The sequence below is a fragment of the Hippocampus guttulatus genome, chromosome 3 (assembly GCF_054856545.1).
Source record: "Hippocampus guttulatus isolate MCC_2025c chromosome 3, RoL_Hgut_1.0, whole genome shotgun sequence".
Classification (NCBI taxonomy): Eukaryota; Metazoa; Chordata; class Actinopteri; order Syngnathiformes; family Syngnathidae; genus Hippocampus; species Hippocampus guttulatus.
The window spans coordinates 10,593,412-10,616,227 of record NC_141263.1 but is presented as its reverse complement, the minus strand read 5'-3'; the positions used below and the strand labels follow the sequence as shown (position 1 = coordinate 10,616,227).

At 40.8% G+C, this 22,816-nt stretch overlaps 1 protein-coding gene and 1 pseudogene across 7 annotated transcripts in view; one reads left to right on the top strand and one right to left on the bottom strand.

Annotated features, from left to right (window-relative positions):
• LOC147207441 (uncharacterized) overlaps positions 1–20,612 on the bottom strand; it is a 34,361-nt pseudogene extending 13,749 nt beyond the window's left edge.
• baz2ba (bromodomain adjacent to zinc finger domain, 2Ba) overlaps positions 10,867–22,816 on the top strand; it is a 103,274-nt gene continuing 91,324 nt past the window's right edge. For 6 of the 7 annotated variants that reach the window (XM_086106678.1, XM_086106674.1, XM_086106677.1 and 3 more), the window contains exon 1: positions 10,982–11,088. The gene's annotated coding sequence lies outside the window, so the exon portion shown is untranslated. Of the gene's footprint in view, positions 11,089–22,816 lie in introns of all 7 variants that reach the window. The other variant, XM_086106676.1, reaches the window with a different exon arrangement.

The following is a 22,816-nucleotide window of genomic DNA, read 5'->3' as shown; positions in this document are numbered from 1 at the left end:
TTATTTAAATTGAAGCAAAGGGGTAATGTGCATCCTGTGCATACAGTCGTCCAGTGGCTTAGAATAATATTGTACTTTTTTTAGTATTTTAATGTTGGTCAAAAGAGTGGTACTGCACTTGTACTGCACTAGTGCCAAGTACTTTGTATGTTTGAGGCGGTAAATGGCGTAAAAAGAGATTCACATTAAGTTTCACATCAACCGTGACAAATGAAATCCCCTCGGCTGCAGGTGTCACAAAAGCAGAACGAGATGAACCGCAATGTATGAAAGATCATTTTCTGGGAGAATCTTTTTTTCTCTCGTGCCAGGGGAAACTCCACGTTACTTTATTTTCTGTTGATCCACTTGTAAAAAGAAAGTGCACAGCTAAGTGTATTCAACTGCAGGTTTTTTTTTTCCCTGAGATGTTCATGTGAAGGAAATAGAGATTTGATTGCCTCAGCGAAAGCACAGCACTTAGCTGCAAGATGCCGAAAATGGAAAATTTGTCTGGTGTGTGCATAAAATGACATGAGTATGAATGTCTTTTTGTTGGATTCTTTTTATTCGGTCTGGCTGGTGAGACATTTGTTTGTGAGCTCATGCTTTTGTGGGGTGAGGCATCACTGAAGGGCCTCGGACTTGCTTTTGCACTTTTCCTGGCATAAGTGACTCCTCGTTCCCAGAAAAGCAGCACACTAATGCATTCTTGGTCTGTCTTTCTCCCTCCCTCTCTATCGGTCACACACTGACACCATGTGCACGCATCTCATCACCGAATGACACTGTGAATACACCTCATCAACAAATGAGTCACTCCACTACTCTGCTATTATGATGATTTCTCCCTTCTGTGTATTACATCATGCGCAGGGGCTCTGCACAGTTACATTCGCCACGATAAACACTGTCGAAAGTGCTCTCCTTTCGACTATGTCGGGTTTATTAGTCAACCTGGCAGGAAAAACATTTAATTGATGTGTTAAATAAAAACACTTCGACAAAAGTAAAAATTAATTGTTACTGTCGATTATACAGTCTGGTTGAGATTGAAAACATGCAGTGGCCGTCAGAGGTATCGTAGTGAAGTCCATCAACTTTGATGGGATGGATAGCCGCAAAAATAAATCCAGATGAGCTTTCAACTTTGTAAATATAATGAGATGAAAACCACATTTAGATATAAAATAGTGTGTGTGTGTGTGTGTATAGATATGTATACACACACACACACACATATATATATACAGTATATATATGTCAGACGCGCAGGGTTCGATTCCAGCTTTGCTGTGTCGAGTTTGCATGTTCCTCTTGTGCCTGCATGGGTTTTTCCAGGTACTGCAATTTCCTCCCACATCCCAAAAACATGCATGGCAGGTTAATGGAACGCTCTAAATTGTCCGTAGGTGTGACTGTGAGCTCAAACGGTTGTGTGTACCCCGCCCAAATGTTGAGAGCAAAATTAAAATGTCTACCTGAGGATACCTGGAAAATCTACTCAGACTTTAATTGCCACCACTGTTTACATCTGATGTAATTGGAATACACTGAGCGAAATGAACAATGTGGCTGCATGCCGTCACTGAGGGGCCGGGTAACTTTAGAGCAGCTGCTGCACAAAAGTGTGTCGCATATATCAATGCGTTGCCTCCCTTGTCCCTGGGGTTAAAGGGAAAGAATGAAGGGCACTTTTTCACTGTCACGTTGATTTCAATACGCCATTTTAGGAGAAGCTTAAGGAAGATCTGCAATTGGCTCTGAACACTCAAAGCCATTACATCAATTGCAAACCTTCCTCAGTGACGGATGGTTGCACTCTAATCAATAAGAGTGTTCATGTAGCATAATCACAGAATTTCATGTCAGTGAGAGTGAGTGTGTTACTTGAGGCAAAGCAATATTACATACACCAGTAGCAAATTGGTCTCCGGTGCTTTAATCACGTCAGCAGCTCAAATCATTGACTTTGCAAAGCATTATGCAGTATTGTGTTCTGTTACATTGTGCTCAACGCTGGTGATGTATTGAAAGGATGCTGCAAAGAAAGAACCTGATGTGGGGAGATTAATTAAAATTCACTTGCAAGGTTCTTGTATTAATACAAAGCACAAGATAAAATTAAGTTACAGTACGAGTGTAAGATGTTAGCGCTACAACAATGCTTAACACAGCAGAACATTGTCTTCATTGAATTTATTGGGTGCTTAATTGTTATTATGTACTGGAGTGCCAAATGTAAGCAAGGTGTAATTCAGCTGTATAAAAGGATGCTTTCCGTGGTCCACTTTTCTTGTTTGAGCACTATTTTCAGCGTAATTTATGTTGTTCAAATTAAGCATTCCGAGTTGCTGGAAGCTTGTTGTGTTAATGGCGTCATCCTACATTGAGGATTGTGCGGGGAGGAGGGCAGATTCATCTGTATTCCCTGAAAGTGTCTGCGAAAATCAATAAATGCAAGCACAGCTCCTCGCTTCTGATGGCTGTCCCTTTCTTTGCAGGGTGGACTAATAGAAAAATAATAATTAAATCCGAATCGCCAGATTAATTTGTTTTCCATCAGTCTCACGAGAATTTTTTTTTCTTGTTTCTTTAGAGCTCATTATACTTTCTAATCTACACACACACACACACACACACGCGCACACACACACACACACACACACGCACACACACACACGCGCACACACACCAAAACTCTTTTCGATAGACATGCGGTCTCCCATCCCCCCTTCTCCATCCCCTGTGGTGCTCTTTCTCGCATTGCAGTCATTGTGCTGGCACTTATTATGTTACAAATGACTGAGGTACAGCAGCCATTCTCAGTGTGCATGCAAAGAGGGCCCACCCTTCTTTGCGGCTAGTGCCTTCTCCTAATGACGATGCTCAGAGTGCACCCCCCCACCCCGCCATTAAAAAAAAAAACACACATACACACACACACACACACACACACACACTCCTCATGCTGCCCGCCCCCACGCACTCGTCATAATGAAGATTCTCCAGTGCAATTAAAAAATCCTTGCTTCTTGCTGCTACTGTATGACAAACACTGTCATTCCTCATGGCCTGTCAGCACTGCGACGAGAGTCGATGGAGAAATACAGCAGGGGGGCCAGAGGCTACATAGGCAGATGGGGAGGATTTTGATGGAAGAACTACAGCTCCGCCCCATCTCAACAGGTAATGGAAAAAGGAGCAGAGAGAGAGAGAGAAATCAATGACCGCGGAAGATGGAGAACATGCGTATCAGGGTCATTCTACAATCAGAGGACACTCAGTTCAAATCATTCATGCAGAAAATGCAGATACATGCAGTTCTTATGTAAATTTGTTGTCCTGAGACAAAGGTGTAGGTGCAGGTTCAGTAAAGGTAATTTGTAAATGTGATATAAAATAACAAAACAATCTTCGGTGCCCCCTAAAATGGCATCTCTTGCTTTTTCCTTCCTCTTGATTAAAAATTTACATATTAAATATAAGAGAGAAAACACTTTTGGAATCAGCTTTTGGGTATTTTATTGATATGTCTACCATGTCATTGTTAAAACATTTTGGGTGACCAGAATCATAGTTCAAATTGTGGGAATTCTGTGAAGTTGTTGCACCTGTCTTACTAAACACGTTTTAACCATGAAGAGGAGGAGAAAAAAAGTGAGCTGCATGACTCTACAGGAATGATATCATCAAGCTAGTTCCTCGGACAATGGGTTGACCCCAGGTAGGTCTCCTCTTCTATTGTAAAGCATATTTATTTAATTGTCCTCAAATTCTAGAATGACTCATAAAATGCTTTTTTAAAATGTTTTTGCTCCAAGTTAGGGAATGACCACTGACCTCCTACCTTCTCAGATGTATGATCTGTAAGTTGTCAACCTACTCTTGAGGATTTGCATGCTGCATGTACGAAGAGTGGCCGAAATTCTGTTGGACTCAGCCCACTCTGGACGCCATATCTCCCAGCTCCTTTCCTCTGGTCAATGCTATGGAACAATGCACACCAAGATTGCTATTAACTTCTTCAGCTAGTGGTTCTCATACTTTTACACCATGGACCACTTCAGAAAATACTTTGCAATGCAGTACACTGCACATCAGGTGTTAAATCAACACCTTTCGGTGTTAATTTTAACACCAGCACAGTGTTTATATGCATCCACACTCAAGTAACATTAAAGAAAGTGTTAAATGTTCAACACCCGGATAGTGTATTACAGCAACAAAATGTAGTGTTGACAGTGCAGTAATAATGACACTGTTGAGTGTTTAGATAAGACTAATGAGCGCTCATGCCAACACTATACAGTGTGGGGTGGGCAGGGGGGGGGGGTGCCACACAACCCTAAATAAAAAGCATTACAGCATTTCAATTCAGAACACTTTTCTTTTATTGAATCCATTTCAGACAGCTCATGCAGAACAGCAGTAGATCAGAATGTATGTTCTTTCATGATTTTTACATGAAAACTGCCAAAGATTGTGCCCATAATAAGATCTGGTCAGCCACACCAACAACAGTGAAGAAATCCTTCACACTTATTAAATGCATTCAGATAATCACCACCCACACCCACAATATTATTTGTGGTCGGAAGACAATTTAGCGATTTTCTTGAAAATAGGGAATTAATTTTCAATACCAACACATATAAAAATTCCTTTCTGGCATTCATCTCTGTAGTTTTTCACCCAAGAGGTAATGGCAACACTAGACATTCCATACAGTATTTGACATGACCCTTTCATCTGATCTGGAAAATGTAGAATCTTTCTGTGCGTGAATGTTGCTTTCATTTTGACACTTTGATAACTGACTGGATGGCCAAGCGTTTCATCATTGGACATGCATTCATCACCTGATGGCGGTTCAGATGTTGATGGTCTTGCAGATTCTTTGGGTCACCTTCAAAATTACAGGGCAGCAAAACAGACAGAAGAAAACGGATACAAAACAATTCCACAATACAATACTGAAGTCCATTTCCTGTAGGCCAAGGATGTCAAATTCATTTTGTTGCAGACCACATTGTAGTTACTATTTACCTTGGAGAGCCATTAGGACTATGAAACCATATAGAAGAAGACCAGAATAATGGTCTACTCAACTATGGTCTAAGTTACCGTAATGAGAAGTTTGGTTACAAGAAAATGCTTGCAATGTCTCTGTTATTTATTACATATGCAAATTAGACATTTTGATACAGATTTTAGCAAGCATCATGAAACTCGACATACTTGATTTGCTTTCACGGGCCACATAAAATGATGTGGCGGGTCAGATCTGGGCCTTGTGTTTGACACCCGTGCTGTAGGCCTACAAAGGAGGGTTTTTTTTCTTTTTTTCCCCCCCAACTCATTATTCACATAAGATCTTGTCGTCTACATTGGGGAGGAGTTTGGCTATTCCATGCACATAGATAATGCAGACATTAACTTTTAAACTTTTAACTTTTCACGGAAACACCTCAATGCAATCAAATTTCTTCAAGGACACTTGGCTATCATCTTATTTACATGTTACATTTAGGAGAATAGGTTTATTGTTCGTCAAACAGGTGAGAAATAATGTTCATTAAACTGAATGGAGTCTGTTGTGTTACTCACAGTCCAAAAAAGTTTCTGTGCAGCTCATCGCTGTAGCTGCTTACACCTGCTTCAACCAGAGCGTCAAATACCGTGTTAATGAACCCGATTGGCCGTGCACCCAATGCAATCATGTGACTTCACACAAAATATACTCTTGGCCAATCCGTTTTAAACAATGAACAATAAATATGAAATAGAAAACTTAAGTGGAAACTGAGTTATGGGGCATTTTTTTTCCCCATCAAATACCATCTTGTGAAACTTATGCCTACCTTTGGGAAGTTTAAAGTCATCGTGCAAGTGAGGAGGAAAATGATGCTCAAGAAAATTGTCTCGACTCTAACCAGTCCACTTCAATCATTATGTAAGGGCATGGTTTCAATTTCAAATAGACACCAATCAAGGTTGAATCCAGGTCACACCCCAAGTATCAAAGTACTCAAAGCGCTTCACACTGTTACCTCATTCACCTACTGGCAACTTGGGGTTTTCAGTATCTTGCTCAAAGACACTTTGACATGCTTGCAATGGTTGGAGTTCGAACCACCAACCTCCGGGTTGGGAAACGACCATTAAGCCATGCCGCCCAGTCTTATATTCGAGACCAGTAGTCCCCGGTACGTGCTTTCTGCAAACCAGCAACAACTATGATACTACATACAGTACATAGCATCATTGCGACCTGCCGGCTAAGTTTTTAGCGGCTAAACTGCTAATGTTTACGTGGCCAGGTTATGCAACTCTGCCCGCAGGCTTTTCATTTCATCACTTGCATTCTCCTTGTTCAAATGATTCAATGGGTTTGGTGTATTGCCTTGTTTTTGAGGACATATCTTGCACAACGGCTTCCTCCTCCAACGACGCTCTGGAGATACCTTCTTCATTCCTTTTACCTTCTGTTTACTGCTTTTTCCTTCAATTATTGACGGATTCTGTTTACTTCAACTTGCAAACCATAGTAGAAGGAAAAGCTGGACTCTGAGTGGCTGAAGTCGCAAACGTTTCCACCGCATCTGAGGCAGTAACGATGATCACAGCTCCGACCTGGTCACATAATATCAAAATTCCTAATCATATAACCCTAGTTATATTACCCTTTGGAAGATAATCGATGGAGTCGGGGGTAGGCTGATGCTCCACCCCCGAAAAAAGAGTGGGCCACAGTCCAGTACAGAGACTAGACTATACGGGCTATTTTATTACTGAGTGGTATTAATGCAACATTGACATTCTGTTTTTAACCCAAACTATTAACACTGGCCAATTTGTAGTGTACCACAATCAACAGGCCAGAGGTTTTATTCCTAAAAAGTACATGTAATATAACTGTAACATTATCACAGTGTGCACATAAACGCTGTATTTATAGAAGAAAAAAACACCTTCATGATTCAATTAAAATGCCCATCAATCCATCCATCCATTTTCTAATCTGCTGATCCGAATGAGGGTCGCGGTGTGCTGGAGCCTGTCTCAGCTGTCTTTTGGTGGTAGGCGGGGTACACCCTGAACTGGGTGCCACCCAATCGCAGGGCACATAAAGACAAACAACCATTTGTACTCACAATCACACCTAGGGACAATTTAGACCGTTCAATTTACCTACGGTGCATGTCATTGAAATGTGGGAAGAAATCTGAGAACCCAGACAAACCCACACAAGCATGGGGAGAACATATAAACTACACAGGAAGACCAGGACCTGGAATCGAACCCTGCACCTCTGCACTGTGAGGCAGATGTGCTAACCAGTTGTTCACCATACTGCCCTCAATTAAAAATGTATTGCACTAAAAATAGAATGAATAATTGTCTCAGTACATTTCGAAAAACAAACTGTTGTAAAAGATGACGTACAAATACAGGACTGTACAAGGTAAATACAACTGAACTGTACTGTACTTGGGCAGGGATGATTTTGCAAACCACACTGTGTCAAAGAATTGTAATTCTGAAGCGACACTGTCACACGTCATCATTTTTACAATTTTTAAAAATTTTTTTTATCAAGCATTGCTGCATTATTGCACACCTTCACTACGTACTTTGTACATCGTGTCCACGTCCTAAACGTACACACTTCATCTTGTAAGTCAAGGTACCACTGTATTATGTGACGGTATAAGTGAAAGCATTACAGTTGCCCCAACTAGTTGAGGAAACGTGCGTTTTGAACATACTTGGCCAGTAAAGATGATTCTGATTAAGTTAAACATAAAAAATATTTCCCAGACATTCGTACCCTAAAAGTTTAAAAGAGGCCACATATGGCGACATTGGCACAGAGGAGAAAAAGCATCAAACATTAATGGTCATTTTCAATGTTTATGAAGCGTTAACATGAATGTGCCTGTAAACCAACACTCCATGTGGCTCCTAACAATAATTAGAGTTGATTTATAGGGTGTCCACGAAATAAGTGTGAGCTGTTTGTTCATCGTGTGTAATAAAAATAGATGCAGCCCCAGCAATGATGTGACATGAGGCGATGCACCAGTTGTTTGTCCCGTCCTCATCAGGGTGGGGCATTTTGGAGCAGTTGCCCACTCCGATAGCAAAAAGAAAAAACCAACAAAAAAAACCATTGCCCCACCCCCTTGTTGTTTTCCAGTTGAATGAAATAATCTTCCCCCGTCTGGAAACCCAGTCTGGGTCAGAGGGCCTGTGCTCAGCCTGTTGCTTATTGTGTGTTCAGAAGAGGAGGTAAAGAATACAATTAGGCACAGATGGCTGTCTTCGCCAGGCAATGTATTGATCCTACCCAGAGGAAGATCTGTCCTGTTTGTGGGGTTTTTTTTTTTTTTTTGTTTTGTTCTGACAAATGCCTTCTTATGTTGAGCCCGTGTGCAACTGATTTGTATTTGTTTGATCAAGTATCACCCCTTGAAAGCTCATCATTTGGTCAGTTAGTGAGACTGAGTGCACATTTTGCGCCCCCCCCCCCACCCCGACCCCCACATCGCAACAAAACGACGGTCTGTACGCAGGGAAAAAAAAGAGCTTTGGTAAAAGATGCTAACGTAGTAACTGCACTTGAAAATATTAGAGGTGCAACAAATAGATTATCAAATTTAATGAAAGTTATTTTTGATGATTGCTTAGTCATTTAGAAACCTTTTTGAATTCAAAATAGTCTGAAAACTCCGAATTTCAGCTTCCCAACAAATTATTATTCTCCAATTTCTGCTGGCATCTATGAGAGCGCAGACTGACGATCTTTGCGTTGAATCAAAATAAAATATTTTTGCCTATTTACTGACATGTTACGGACCGAGCCAGTAACAGAATCATTATTAAATTGATGTTTGTGCATTTTTTTCCACAGTCAATTTGAAATAATGTGCTATTTTTGAATGAAGTGATGTCAATGAAAACCTTTTTGATCCGATTTTACAATTACCTAACATAATAGTCAATCAATTACATGATTATTACAATAATTGGGAGTTGTAGCCCTAACAAAATATAATCTCATACTTTTCAGCATGGTGAAATGGCTGCACGTAGATAGATTGTGAGGAAGATGCACCTAATAATGCTTATACTTTTCATCTTGAAAGACTGCATGCATGAAACAAACAGTTTCAATAAACTAAAATGCACGATGCAGAATCCCAATTTTCATGATTAGAGCATTTTTTGTGACATGTGGCATGCCTAAGTAAAAATACAATGTAATTTTTTCAGCATTAAAATTGATTTTGATTTAACATTAATCAAAACTAAAAAGGAAAAATTGAATCTGGCTAATTTTCTTCAAAATAAATGGCCAAAACACATTAACTATGCACACAAAATTTGGATTTCATTCTTCAGAAAATGACTGCATCGTTAAACAAATAATTTTGAGGGTAGTTCCGTGTTAGTGACCGATCTAAGATCCATGTGAATGTTTTCATTTTGTATCGTGTGTTTGACTTTCTTCCTTTCCATAAAGGGCTGAAAGTGCATCGCTAACTTTTCTTCCACCTCACACAAGCGGCGGTGTATATGAAGCTCACTCGTAATCCGCTCACAACCCAAAGCGAGAAAAAAAAAAATTGACCCAGCGATAGTAACTCAGTAAGAACAGGTACCATTGTCCTGATTTGTTACAGTATTTTTTCACATTTTTTTTCAGCAGGCAGGAGGCAGTTCAATGCACTTAAAAGTATACTGTGAGCCATTGCTAATTACAGGGGCTAGGTACTGACCCCGACCACAAATAGTGGAATTTCGCTAACAATTGCTGCAACCATAAAAGTTATTAGATTTGCCTGTATTAATATTTCAAACCATAAATAAACCACAAACTATGATCCTAAACAAATAATGGAACTATGCATGTTCTTCCATGAACAAGAAAAAAGGTTTTAAATACTCCGCCCCCCCCGCCCCCAAAAAATGGAACAGGTGAACAATTGAATGCAGAGCCCCAGAATATGTGAAATTACTCTGTATTCCACGTTTAATGAAAAGACAGTGTGCATTAAAACGTATGCTTGGAAAACTTGACAATAGAGTAACGTTTTTCAGCATTCAAATGGACCCAATCAATGATTCCATTGGGTCTGAGTTTTAACAATAAAAGCTAACTGGGAAGAGTAGGATTTGACTGGTCAGTAGTACAAGTCAAAATGCATGAATTACTGTATAAACTTAATCACGCGGCACATTCTGACAATGTTGTCTTTTTAAAAATCAGGCTTTTTCACAGGGTAGAGCTGAATGTAGATAGATTGTAAAGGCGACACACTTTTTTAATGGAACATGGATTTCATACTTCAAAAATTGACTGCATGAACGAAAAAAACATTTTGGGAGACAGTTCACTGCAATTGGGCATTATGTATAGTCTCACTTTGTGTTTCAAATCACTGCTTGCATATGATATTAATCAATCGGACTGCGTGCTTGAAAGCTTACGATATCATTTATAGCATTAAAATTGACACAATTAATAAATCAATGTAAAAATAAAAGAATGCTAAATAGAAAAATTAAGACTTGGCTGAGAATGGTCAAAATGCGCGAATTCCAATCTGACAAATGTGTCTTTCAACGTCTTCATTTGAGGGAGGCCATCGTCATAAAGTGAGACGCGTTGTCTTTTTTTAGGGGTCCGTTACGTGCATTGGACGTCTTTCATGTCATCATCTCGCAATTCAAAGTAATAACGGTCAACGACTGCATTCTTGTTGGTTGCCAAGGGGCTACTGCACAAATAAGAACTTTTTTTTCTCTCTTTGTGTGGCAGTAGAGAGCCGACGACGTCAGATCGGTTCCTTGAAGTGGAGCCTGAATAAACCTTGAGAAGAGACTCTCCTTCAATCTGCTATCACACACATACACACACACACATACAGCGAGACTCAATTACTGCCCAATTCCCCTTCTTTATCATTCGTCATCGACCTCTTTCATAACCAAAAGCGACCCAGAGAGGTGGAAAAAGAAGCAAAACACACGAGCAAACCGGAGTGTTAGTTTACCCTTTCGATCCACGTTGGAAATAAGTAAAGTGCAAAGTAAAACAAGGTAAGTGTTTTTGTTTTATTTTACTGTGGCTGACGGACGCCGTGTTTACGCTCTCATCACATGCTACTGAAATCGCCGCTTTGTAGATTTATTTTTTGTGGTTTACAAAACTCGAAAGCAGCAAATAAGTTAAAATCTGAGTTTTGTTGCGTTTATATGCATAAACCGATTGTTCTTATGCACTCCCGTCTTTTCACGGCGATCTGATAGTGGGACAGATCGTCTTTTGTGTTGCCTTGCTTGCTTCGTTTCTCATGCATAGCCCCACTCAACTAATTTGGTTTCTTTTTGGTCCTAACGTGTCTATTTATGAAAATATTCAACTTGACGGTGCCTTGCTGGTGCTTTTGGCTTTTAGTCAACGTACGCTTATCGCTTTGTTGCTATGTTGTAATGCTGTTTAAAAGGTGCAGCGCGATCCACTTTAACGAGGACCCAACAAATTATCCCCAAATGAAACATATTCCCCAAGGTTGGTTTCGATTTAGTCCCACAATATGTGCTTTTCACCCCTTCACCACACCACCATGTTCGTGATGCCCCCGGTTCCGTTGTTTGGCTGGTCATCGAGACAACCTTGTGGGGTTTAGGTCGCTTCCTCAACCGGAGAAACTGAAAGATGTATTCCATTTGTGTGTGTGCGTATATTCACAATATCGTCCGTTTCTCTGCCCCCACTGCCAAAACAACAAGCTCCTCGCCATCTTGGCTATCTTCAATGTAATTCCCCCCCCCCACACCCCACAAACAACACCGCTCGCCTTCATACATCCACGTTGTGTTCCCAAGTTTTAGAAACAAAGTTTTCGACCTAAAAAAGATCACAAAACGGGTGTCGGTGACGGGGGAGCACACGGGGGTATATTGAGGAGTTTGTCTTTGACGTTTATGGAAGCAAATGTAATGAGCGGTTGAGTTAGCCGTGAGTGGACAAGACGTCGGTGCTTCTGGAAGGCGACATAGCTCGTCATTTTCGATAAGCAGGTGGATATAAAATAGTTGAAACCAGGGATCAACTGCCCCTTCACACACAAGTGTGTGTATTATTTATGGTTTGTGAAAATGTGAATTCAAGTTGAACCACAGTACGTAGTGCTTTGTTGATCTTTGAACGAAGCAAACTGGGACTTGAAAGAGGGGGAGGAAGGGAAACAAGGAAGGATGTTAATTACTATGAATCTTATTAAGGGTAGAATTGTCAGTGTCAATTCTGTCCAAATAGCACGAATTAATCTGAAATGAACTGTCTTCTAATTAATATAAGCTTGTTAACATAAAAGTACATTGATTGGGGAAAGAGTGTATCTTGTCTGTTGTAATCCATGTTGAGCTATGCTTCAGATTCTAAAAAGAGACTCCATTAATCATCATAGCATCCTCTTATCTCCTATTGTAGTAATTGTTGAACACTTTTTTTAGTCTGGAGCTAAACTTGGGGAGCTCACAGGTCCAAAAAACACACTTCTATCTCTTTATTTTCAGCTGTTCCATGTTGTTGCACACATTGAGTCAGTGGAGCCAAACTTAAGATCAATGTCCAAAGGGGACAGGAAAGGAAAACCCAAACCAAACAAGCAAATGCTTTGAAATGGAAAATGTGATCATTTCACCTCCCACCTCTTTTGTTTGGCCATTTATTGCTGCAAAGACATAGTGCCGAGAAGCAGATGTTTAGCCAAACATGAAGGCACAGAGACCCCCCTGTCCTTATGGGGATGGTGTTCCCTCTTCACGCCGCTGATGCATCGACATGACAGCTGCTTGATTTCATGGAGCTGCTTAGGAGCCATTAGTGGTATCACCGGATTGAAGCAGGGCAATGTATCTCAGCTTTTAAAAATTCTCAAATGACGCTCTATGTTTGTTCACAATGTGCTGCATGAACATAGAACTTAGTCATGTACAGTGGTATCTTGACTAAAGTGCCATGACCAATTTCCCCAATTAAATAAACTGATGTCATCAATCTGTTTCCGCCGCCCCCCTCCCAAAAAAATTGTTACATGTTTTAAATAAATAAAAATAGCACAGTATTGTAAATAAATATATTAGAATATTGTAGAGGAGGATGTGAAGGAGCGGATTTTATAAAGGGCAAGAAAGATGACAGTCACATACACTGTCGTATACATGTGTTGACGTGTACATTTAAGCACACTTGTCGCTATGGGCGGGCCATATGGGAGCCGTACCAGCCCACCAAGATGCTTTTGCCCCCCCACTTGAGGCATGGAGCTCTAAAAATATATATTGTAAATGAAGCTTGTATTTGATCATAGTAGCTATTTTTTGTGTTCAATACTAGCCTTGAGTTTACTAAGACCTTAAAAATAGAAACCATTGTGTGATTTTCTTTGATTGATGGCCAGTCTAATCTGCAACAGTTTTACTGAAAATATTAGGTGTGCAGATTTATGTCATAAAACGTCAATGTTGGGGGAAGAGTTCAATGCATTTAAAAAAAAGTGAATCTGCAAAGTTTTTGTGGCATTGTGTAATGGCATACATGTTTGTAAAATTTGTCCATATTTACAAATAATGAGAGCCGAATGAGGAGCCTTTTTTGATTGGCACACATGTACAGTCTGGCAAATGAGAAGGGACACTTTACAATATCAAATCAGTATGGGGTAGGTGTTGGCAACCCAAAAGAGCCATTTAACCAGTTTGATACAGAAAAGAAAATATGGCAGCCACAAAAACATTTTGACATCAAAAGTGAAAGTGAAAATTAAGACTTATTTTTTTTCTGCTGCTGACGCTGCCATGAGCAGAGTACCCTTTTCAGTGCGATATGTCAAAGTGGCCACCATTTTGGATACTATCATTGTATTTGCCATAAAAATTGCAAATTCTACTTGTAAATTGGTTTTAGAATGACATAATCAAGAGTAATGGTTCAGTATGAGTGAGACATCTCAAAGGAGCAAATGAATGAGGCCTCTTCAAAGATCTCCTCAGTTTGCAGTCGGGCAATGTCGACATATACAGCAATTCAGCGCAGAAAGCGGGATCTCTGTGTATGTACTGTAAATGTTGTTGATGGTAATATTTGCCTGTGGGCGAAAGATGGTCAGCGCCTATCGCAAAGTGCGCCATTCAAGACTGTGTGGCAGTGCTACGCAATTCATGTACAGTATAAGATCATCAAAAATATAGAGCTTTCTGTAGGGTAAAAATACTGACAGAGCAAGTGACATCATCAGCTCTGATTACAACTCTGTTGCGCTGTTTGCCACGCTTCTTGGGATTTATTTTCCTCCATTTTGTATTTGTGTGTTTTGACTGATTGACCAGTTCAATAAAGAGCTGAAAGCACATTGATGACATCTTATTTGCACCACTTCTTGAGCAGCTACTTGCTGGTAATGCAAATATGGCTCGCAAAGCAAAACATTGACGCAACGACAGCTCGTAACGTGAAAAACTCTTAAGATGGGGTACCACTGAACTAACATTTTGCACTTTTCCATATTTTTGAGAGGAGGCAAGAACCAAAATGTAAAAAACAAATCTGTCAGCCGTTGTTTACTTTGTTGCTTTGAAAAGAAAGCATACAGTGCTACTACCTCAAACACACTCAAATCAGTTTAATACTCAGTCTTTGTCATTCTCTTATATTGCAACTGTTGTTTTTGAAGCTATAAAGGAGCAACTCTGCTCAACATGAACGTTGAGGAATTAAGGATAGACATTGTTAAGCCCTATTTGCATGTCTACCAAAGTCACAGCAAATGGTTGGTATTGACTAAGCTGATTAGGTGAAATTAGGTTCACGAGCTCTGTGTCTTGGGGTGCTGAATCTGACAGAACTTGGACAGCTTTGGAGAATACAATCCCATGTGCACACAAAGCTGTATGCACTCTAATCCTTTATTACCAAATATTTTATGGGAGTAATGAGACCCAAGCTTTGCATGTTTGAGAATATAGAGATTTATTAAGTCTGTGTGTTTAATCAATAGCGTTTTGTCTCCAAATCAAATTGGCTCGTCTACTGACTGACTTTGATGAGGCATGTTAAACGATGCATCTGTTGATGGCCAGGCCCATAGCATGTTGCCTGGATGTTTCAGACAATTCTTCTGAAAATTTGCGGCGATGATTTGAGTTTCCTCTGATGGCATTCAAATGATTTGATATAAAGTGGATTTGACCGAATGTGAAACATTCAAACGTATAGGTTTGTGTTTCAAAAGTCAGTTCTCAGACGGTGCTTAAAAAGAAATTCATCTGACAAATGAATTTGAATATCGGTACTGTTGACTGTATTGGTGTAGATATTGTCACAGATTGTTTTGCTTTAACATGATGTCGCGGTGTCTTCTCAACATTGTTTTTGAACTGTCATCATATGTGATGTCACCATATCACACAAACTGTCAGTGCACCTCGGTTAGACGCGTTAGTTGTTCTACTGTTGTCAGCTCTTGTGTGAAACACTTCCTGCATCGCAAAATTAACTCTGCATATGTGAAGCAAACTCTTTAGCTTTTTGCAACGCTATATTTAAATACTAAAACGATGCGACTATCAACAAGTTACTAAGAAGGCTCACATTCTCATAGCAGAAAAGACCAAAGGCATTTGTTATTAGTCTATGATCAGTGAGGATTTCAGCTGTACATTTACATCATGGATGTCTAAAGTTATGGCAAAACAGTAACGAAATAATGTTGTATTTCATCTTTTAGATCAGGGGTCGGCAACCTGCGGTTCCAGAGCCGCATGCGGCTCTTTCATGCTTATGTTGCAGCTCTGCGAAAATAAATTATAAAAGTCTGATGGAAGCAGTCTTTTTTTCTGGAAGCCATTTCAGATTTAATCTTAGTCTTTCTTAGTCTTTTGGGCATAAATGCTTCATAGTTTTAGTCACATCTTAGTTATTTTTATTCGTGATAGTTTTCGTCAACAAAAACTCAAAAATATCTTCGTCTAGTTTTAGTTGACAAATACTCAAAAAGCTATTATTCTAGGTTTAGTCAGTTTTAGTTAAGGATAAGATAAGATAAGAAAACCTTTTAGTCTCGCAATGGAGAAATTCCCAATTCACAGCAGCAAAGATATGAAAGGAAGAAGTAGAAGAACAAAATATAGGAGCTGCTGGAAAGGCATCCACTCTCGCGGCGCCATCTTGAAGTCAAAATAACAAAACAACACAACACATAAGATACAGTCGTGCAATCTTAATCACTTTTCCTGCATACACTTAGTTGCTTGAAGCAGTTATAGATGAAAGAGGAGAGGATCAAAGTGTCCTTTCACCAGTGGATCAGAGACGTCATGCTGAATGTGCACGTCTGCTACAAGCTAAATTTTGAAATAAACACGAAGCAGTAGCATCCATTGATGAAAAGAGATTGGCTCACATCTTCTGTCCCACGTAATCCACTTCAACTCCAAGCCGCGACTTCCAGTTCCACACCCACATTGGTGCTCTGCGCTGACGCTCCTTTCTTCTCATCGTCGGCTCCTCAAGCCTTGCATCCATCCAGCCGCAGACCGTCCAACAGCACCGATCTCTTCGCTGAACATGCTGCCCTACACATGGCTGTGTAAAATGCTGCCCATTACAGGCGCAAAAAACACACAAGCGCCCCGGAGCTGTCCAGCAATGACAGTCAAATGGCACCGACATTCCTCCCAATCAAAAAACAAACAAACAAACAAAAATAGACATACAAGGTTTTCTCCCACTAGCAAAGCCTTTCTGATCTATTAAAACATGCTGTAAAAGTCTACAGGTGAATCAAAAACAATGTAATAACTTATGAACCAAATGGCACCCTGTATGGAAGCCTTCTGAGATTTCATTCTGAGCAAAGGCCAAAATTACAATGTATTTCAAACGCATCGTAAGTTTAACAGCATTTTAATGGTGTAAAGTTTATTTCATCCTCAAGAGCTGACAGTGTGGATAATTTTACACCCTGATTCCATCATTGCAGCTCAGAATAACATGAGACACCTGTGTAATACAAGAGAAGTAATTAATACATTTCAGCAGCATTTTAATGGTGTAAAGTTTATTTCATCCTCAAGAGCTGACAGTGTGGATAATTTTACACCCTGATTCCATCATTGCAGCTCAGAATAACATGAGACACCTGTGTAATACAAGAGAAGTAATTAATACATTTCATCCCATCATCCAACTAAATTGCAGAAAATACTCCACAGCCTATTTATTTTATAATCTCTACATGTGTCTTAATCAACTTTTAATATTTGATTATACACATAACAAGCTAATAAATTGACGCTAGCCATGATGCTAGCTCAACCAAAATATCTTAAGCCTTAAATTGGCCCATTTGCGCCAGGAATTACGTGGAAAACTTTAATCTACCAATGGATTTTATCACAAGCAAATTGTCGAGTAACATCGAATGCGAGCAAATGTATACAGTATGATATGTTAATATGACTAATTGCGATTTACCTGCGAAAAAATACTAGCTTAGCAAGCCTTCAGATGCCACTTGAGATTTGTGGTATTCTTTCCACCTAGTTTGTGGCCAGATTTACCGTTACCGCCATCTACAATGCATTGTGTTATTTCTGCTGGGTTGTACAGAAAGTATGTCCATATATCTTTGCTTCCTTTTCCGACCACCAAGCCCCTTTTGTTGACACTGCTGCCATGGTTCATCAATGGAAAGCATGTCCGTGTATGTGACTATTGACCGCAGATGTGTTGTGTTGTGCTGGTGTGTGCGTTAGCCCTGTGTGCCGGCCAGGTGGTGGGCGTGACCAATCAAGGATAGGTTGCTGCAGTATTGTTGATATTTTTTGACAGATTATATGCACAATAGGAAGAGATGTCATGCATTTTGAATGTCGAACAGACACACGAACAATATTGTCCAGAGAACGAAAACTCACATGTATGACGTCCTATTTTCGTCATCAAAAAGCCAGGTTTAGCTCGTACTCCTCTCGTTATCGTCATGAGAAAAAGGAGCGTTAATAATAATAATTTCGTCGTCATTGACGAAAACAACACTGGATAGAAGTGTATGTTATTTGTCTCATGAAAGTGTGTCACTTCTGTTATTTTCTCTTGACTGTACACTAGGTGGCAGTGTTGCTATAAGAGCTTAAAAAGGAAAGAGAGGTAATGGTGACAACAGTGAGTTGTACGAACTAGTGTTGTGCTGTTAAGGGCCTGATAAGAAAATTGTGTTTGGCTTGTGGTTGTAAATTGTAAGATTCTTGTGATCGATAAATGTTAAAATAATATAATTTATATAGTGTATTATTTTTCATTGCTCAAAATATGCATCACACTTACCGACATCTGGGCAAAGCACCCTACAAAATATGCATTTGGAGTCGTGTCGATCTTTGGCTCCACAGATGCATGAGGGTAACTATTCTCCACCATGAACAATGTTAAAAACAAACACCGCTCACGCCTCATAGACTGCAGCTTACAGTCCTGCGTAAAGATGAAGGTAACATCCTACAGCCCTGATTTGCAGACACTGCGCGCAGAGGTTCAGAAGCAGAAGTCCCATTAACCAGGTAAAATAAATATTCAGGCAGTTACTGTGCAAATACTTTTCATTTCTTCAGATCAAGGCTACACACTCTGAAAGCCAACAGGATTTTTGGTTTGCCAGAAGTTCAGCTGTAGAAATTTTTTTGTTGAAACTTTTTTTAAAAAGCAATTTCAATTTTTCTGGTAAGAATTCAAAAAGTGTTCATTATATAAATAAAATTTAATGTGGCAGCCCGGTAGTCGAGTGGTTAGCACGTCAACTTCACAGTGCAGAGGTACCGGGTTCAATTCCAGCTCCGGAACGTCCTGTGTGGAGTTTGCATGTTCTCCCCGGGCCTGCGTGGGTTTTCTCCGCGTCCTCCGGTTTCCTCCCACATTCCAAAAACATGCATGGCAGGCTGGTTGAACACTCCAAATTGTCCCTAGGTGTGAGCGCGATTGGTTGTTTCTGTGTGCCCTGCGATTGCCTGGCAACCGGTTGAGGGTGTCCCCCGCCTACTGCCCAAAGTAAGCTGGGATAGGCTCCAGCACCCACCATGACCCTAGTGAGGATAAAGTGATTTGGAAAATGAATAAATGAATGTAATGTTCTGATGCATGGATTTCTTTCATAAGCAACACACTATTTTAAAATTGTAAACACACATATAATACTACAATATCCATCCATCCATTTTCCGAACCGCTTGATCCTCACTAGGGTCGCGGGGGGTGCTGGAGCCTATCCCAGCCGTCTTCGGGCAGTAGGCGGGGACACCCTGAATCAGTTGCCAGCCAATCGCAGGGCACACAGAGACGAACAACCATTCACGCCCACACTCACACCTAGGGACAATTTAGAGCGTCCAATCAGCCTGCCATGCATGTTTTTGGAATGTGGGAGGAAACCGGAGCACCCGGAGAAAACCCACGCAGGCCCGGGTAGGACATGCAAACTCCACACAGGGAGGCCGGAGCTGGAATTGAACTCTGTATCTCTGCACTGTGAAGCCGACGTGCTAACCACTGGACTACCGGGCCGCCCATACTACAATATATATTATAATAATATTTACGATGGATGGTCCTAAGATCGTAAACGGATCTTGACGAGTTTGCCAGGAAGCGGGGCGAGCATGCAAATTGTCTGTTTTGCTCAAATAACCAAAGCGAGAATAATCTGCTAAACCTCTCATCATTGCTCTCGCAGGCAAGGGGCCAGGGAAAATTACTCGATGCTGACTCATCTCTCTGGCGAGATCACAAGTCATAGCTATGGTCCTCTGTTTGATCTCTGATTGTTTCATCCTGGTGTCATTGGAGCCGACGTGTACCACTATGTCCGGGTAACTAATGTTGTTAGTCTTGCGCTGGAGTCTAGACCTGTTGCGTGCCAGCTCCCTAAGGTTAGCTTCAATGTCAGGCGCTCTGGCTCCAGGAACACACATGACTGTGGCTGGGTTTGTAAGCTTGATGTTATGAGTGATGGACTCACCTATAACAAAAGTGCGGGAGCCAGTAGGCCGAGGTGGAGTGGAACTGCTATGCGTCTTAGCAGGCTCACTGCGATTAGCAGGCCGCATAGGGCTATTGCTAACTGTACTAGCAGGCTGATTACAACCCGCGCTAACTGTGGTGTCCGCCATGTCCACGGTTACCACATTATTCTGCTCTAGCTGACGGACACGACCCTCTAGCAGGGTCAGCCTCTGAGTGAGATTTATGCAATTAGTGCAAGTGGAGCGCGAAGAAGCCATACTTGCTTTTAAATCGTCTGGTGAACAAAGCAAGGGATCAGCGAGGAGCTCCGCCGTCGATGCCTGTGGAAAAAAAGGAAGCAAAATGGATCCTACCTTGACAGGTAATGAAGGGTGGAGTCCGTGTGACTCGCTAGCTCTCCCTTGTCCGTGTGGCTCGCTAGCTCTCACTCGTCCGTGCGGCTCGATAGCGCTCGCTCGTCCTTTACTGGCATGATATTCCATTTTGTCAATGATTAACTCGAGCCGTAAACAATCTATTGATGATGACAATGATTGGGTGCTGATACAAGAGCTGTGAAATCTTGAGAGGATGCCGAGTTCATGTGGGTGCTGATACAGAGCTGTGGAATCTTGAGAGGATGCCGAGTTGTGCTCATGTTGAGCACATACATTTGTATAAGTCATAATTTCTCAACAACCTTTTACATATGAATGTGCACACCCAGAAAACGACAATTATTGAAATATACTAAGCAGTGGGAACTTTAACAGATGTTCAGAAAAAGTCATTCATCCGAAAAGGGCTAATGGGCCTTTGAAAGGAAGATGCATTTGCATGAAAGCTCTGGGCATCTAATTGATAATGCCTTTTATTGTTTGAAATCCAGTTGGGGATTCTCTGTTTGGAAGCTGTTTTACAGGCCCATGTGGGCAGCTTATTTATTGATACAGCTGATCCGTATTTACATGCCCTCACAGGTTAATGCCCTTTAGTTGGAAAGGTGGCTCACTTTAAGATGAGCCAGCTAACCTAGCAAGTCCTGATAAGCATCAGGCTGCACAAATAACGCAAAAAAAAAAGCACCAGGTGACAACCACCTTTTAATGTGAATAGCTACTGCCACTTTAATAAGTGATGCATCTGCAGTTAAAAAAGCCTCATACGTCAGTGGACCAGGGGACATGTTTGCTTTTGTAGAAACAAGTGAACAAATGAACAGCTCATTAAGACTGAGCAGATCAAGCCTCATGTTGGTTTTCTTTGTATAATGTGCGGTTTACGCATGGTGGCTTAATGATGAAACAATAGACGGCATAACGTACAAATGGGTCACCCTGTGCTGACTTTCAGGAGACAGAAGACAGAACGGCCAAATTTGGGAGGGAATGGTGATAAGCTGCTTCTTTTCTCCCCCTGGGTCTTTATTTATCATTCACTGTGAGAATTTCCTTGATGAAAGTCAAGGTTGTTTGTGCACGCTCTGGCTCATTCCGATGCCTGTTTTCCACCAGCACGGCAAATAAGTTGAATTTCTTCCCCTTCCTCCTCAAGAGATGCATTGTAAAATTCAGGGGTATTTTTTATTTTATTTTTTAAATTAAGTCTCCAAAGGTCTGGGACATTCTTTCCCTCATTGGAACTGATTCCTTTGTTATGTACAGTAGTGAGGAAGTGAAAACATACAGGAACCACCATCACCATCAATTTAACAGGCCCTTTATAAAAAGAAAGTGACAGGAGAAAGAACGACATTGGGAAACTTGTATGTCATGTTAAAAAAGCATAAGAGTTGCTTTGGCGAGACGTTCATCAAGTCTTCATATTGTTTAAATTGGAATTTGATTCGTAAAATGCCAGCAAGGTCGACAAACCTGCCATTTTTTTGTGTTTACAACACCTCAACTCTCTCCATCTGCAGCGGGGGGGGGGGGCTGTATTTATACTTTTCAACAGAATACACAACCCTCCATTCCCCGCCACCCTCTACACCCACACTGGCTGTGCTTTGAAGGGGAAAGGGATTCTAGAAATGGGAAAAATCAGAAGAGGGCTTTGGATGAGTGAATGGGAATGATATGAGTTTCTCTGTTGGGGTGCCTCCTGGGTCAGATGATGATACTATAGAGAAGCTTGTTGCAGGCAGGGGAGGCTTGTGGGTCCTTGAGGGTGCTGACAAATATGCATGAACACATACACAAGCGCCGCGAGAATACAGGCATCAGGGCTTAGGAATGGAACATACATATACACACACACACACACACACACACAAATTCATGTGACAGCCCCCCCATTTATTGATATTCAGCATTTAAAATCTGGTCACTGCTGCCACAAAGGCTTTTATTTTAGCTGTGCTGGCAAAGCCTGCTCGAAGCTGAGCCAGAATGTTAAATATTTTAACTCCCGCACAATGCCATGAGAAATGACAAGGGTAGAGGAAAAAAACAAACAAACAGGAAAACAGTTTGAAGCTATGCAAAGCTTGATGTGTGTTTGTACCAAAGCATGTTTTATGTAAGCGGCACTTGTGCAATCATCAGCTGTACACATGCAGCATCATTCACATTGGAAATGAATAGGAAAGTGTTATTTATCTACAAAATAAGCCATAAAAGAAATAAAATGTCAGATTGAATCACACTTAACTCAACACTGACCTACACAGCCCTACCTTGTTAGCAACGCAGGCTAAACTTATTGCAGTGACTGGATTAGTCATTAGTGGACCTGGGACAAGCTGCTGTTTTTAGCGTTTTAAGG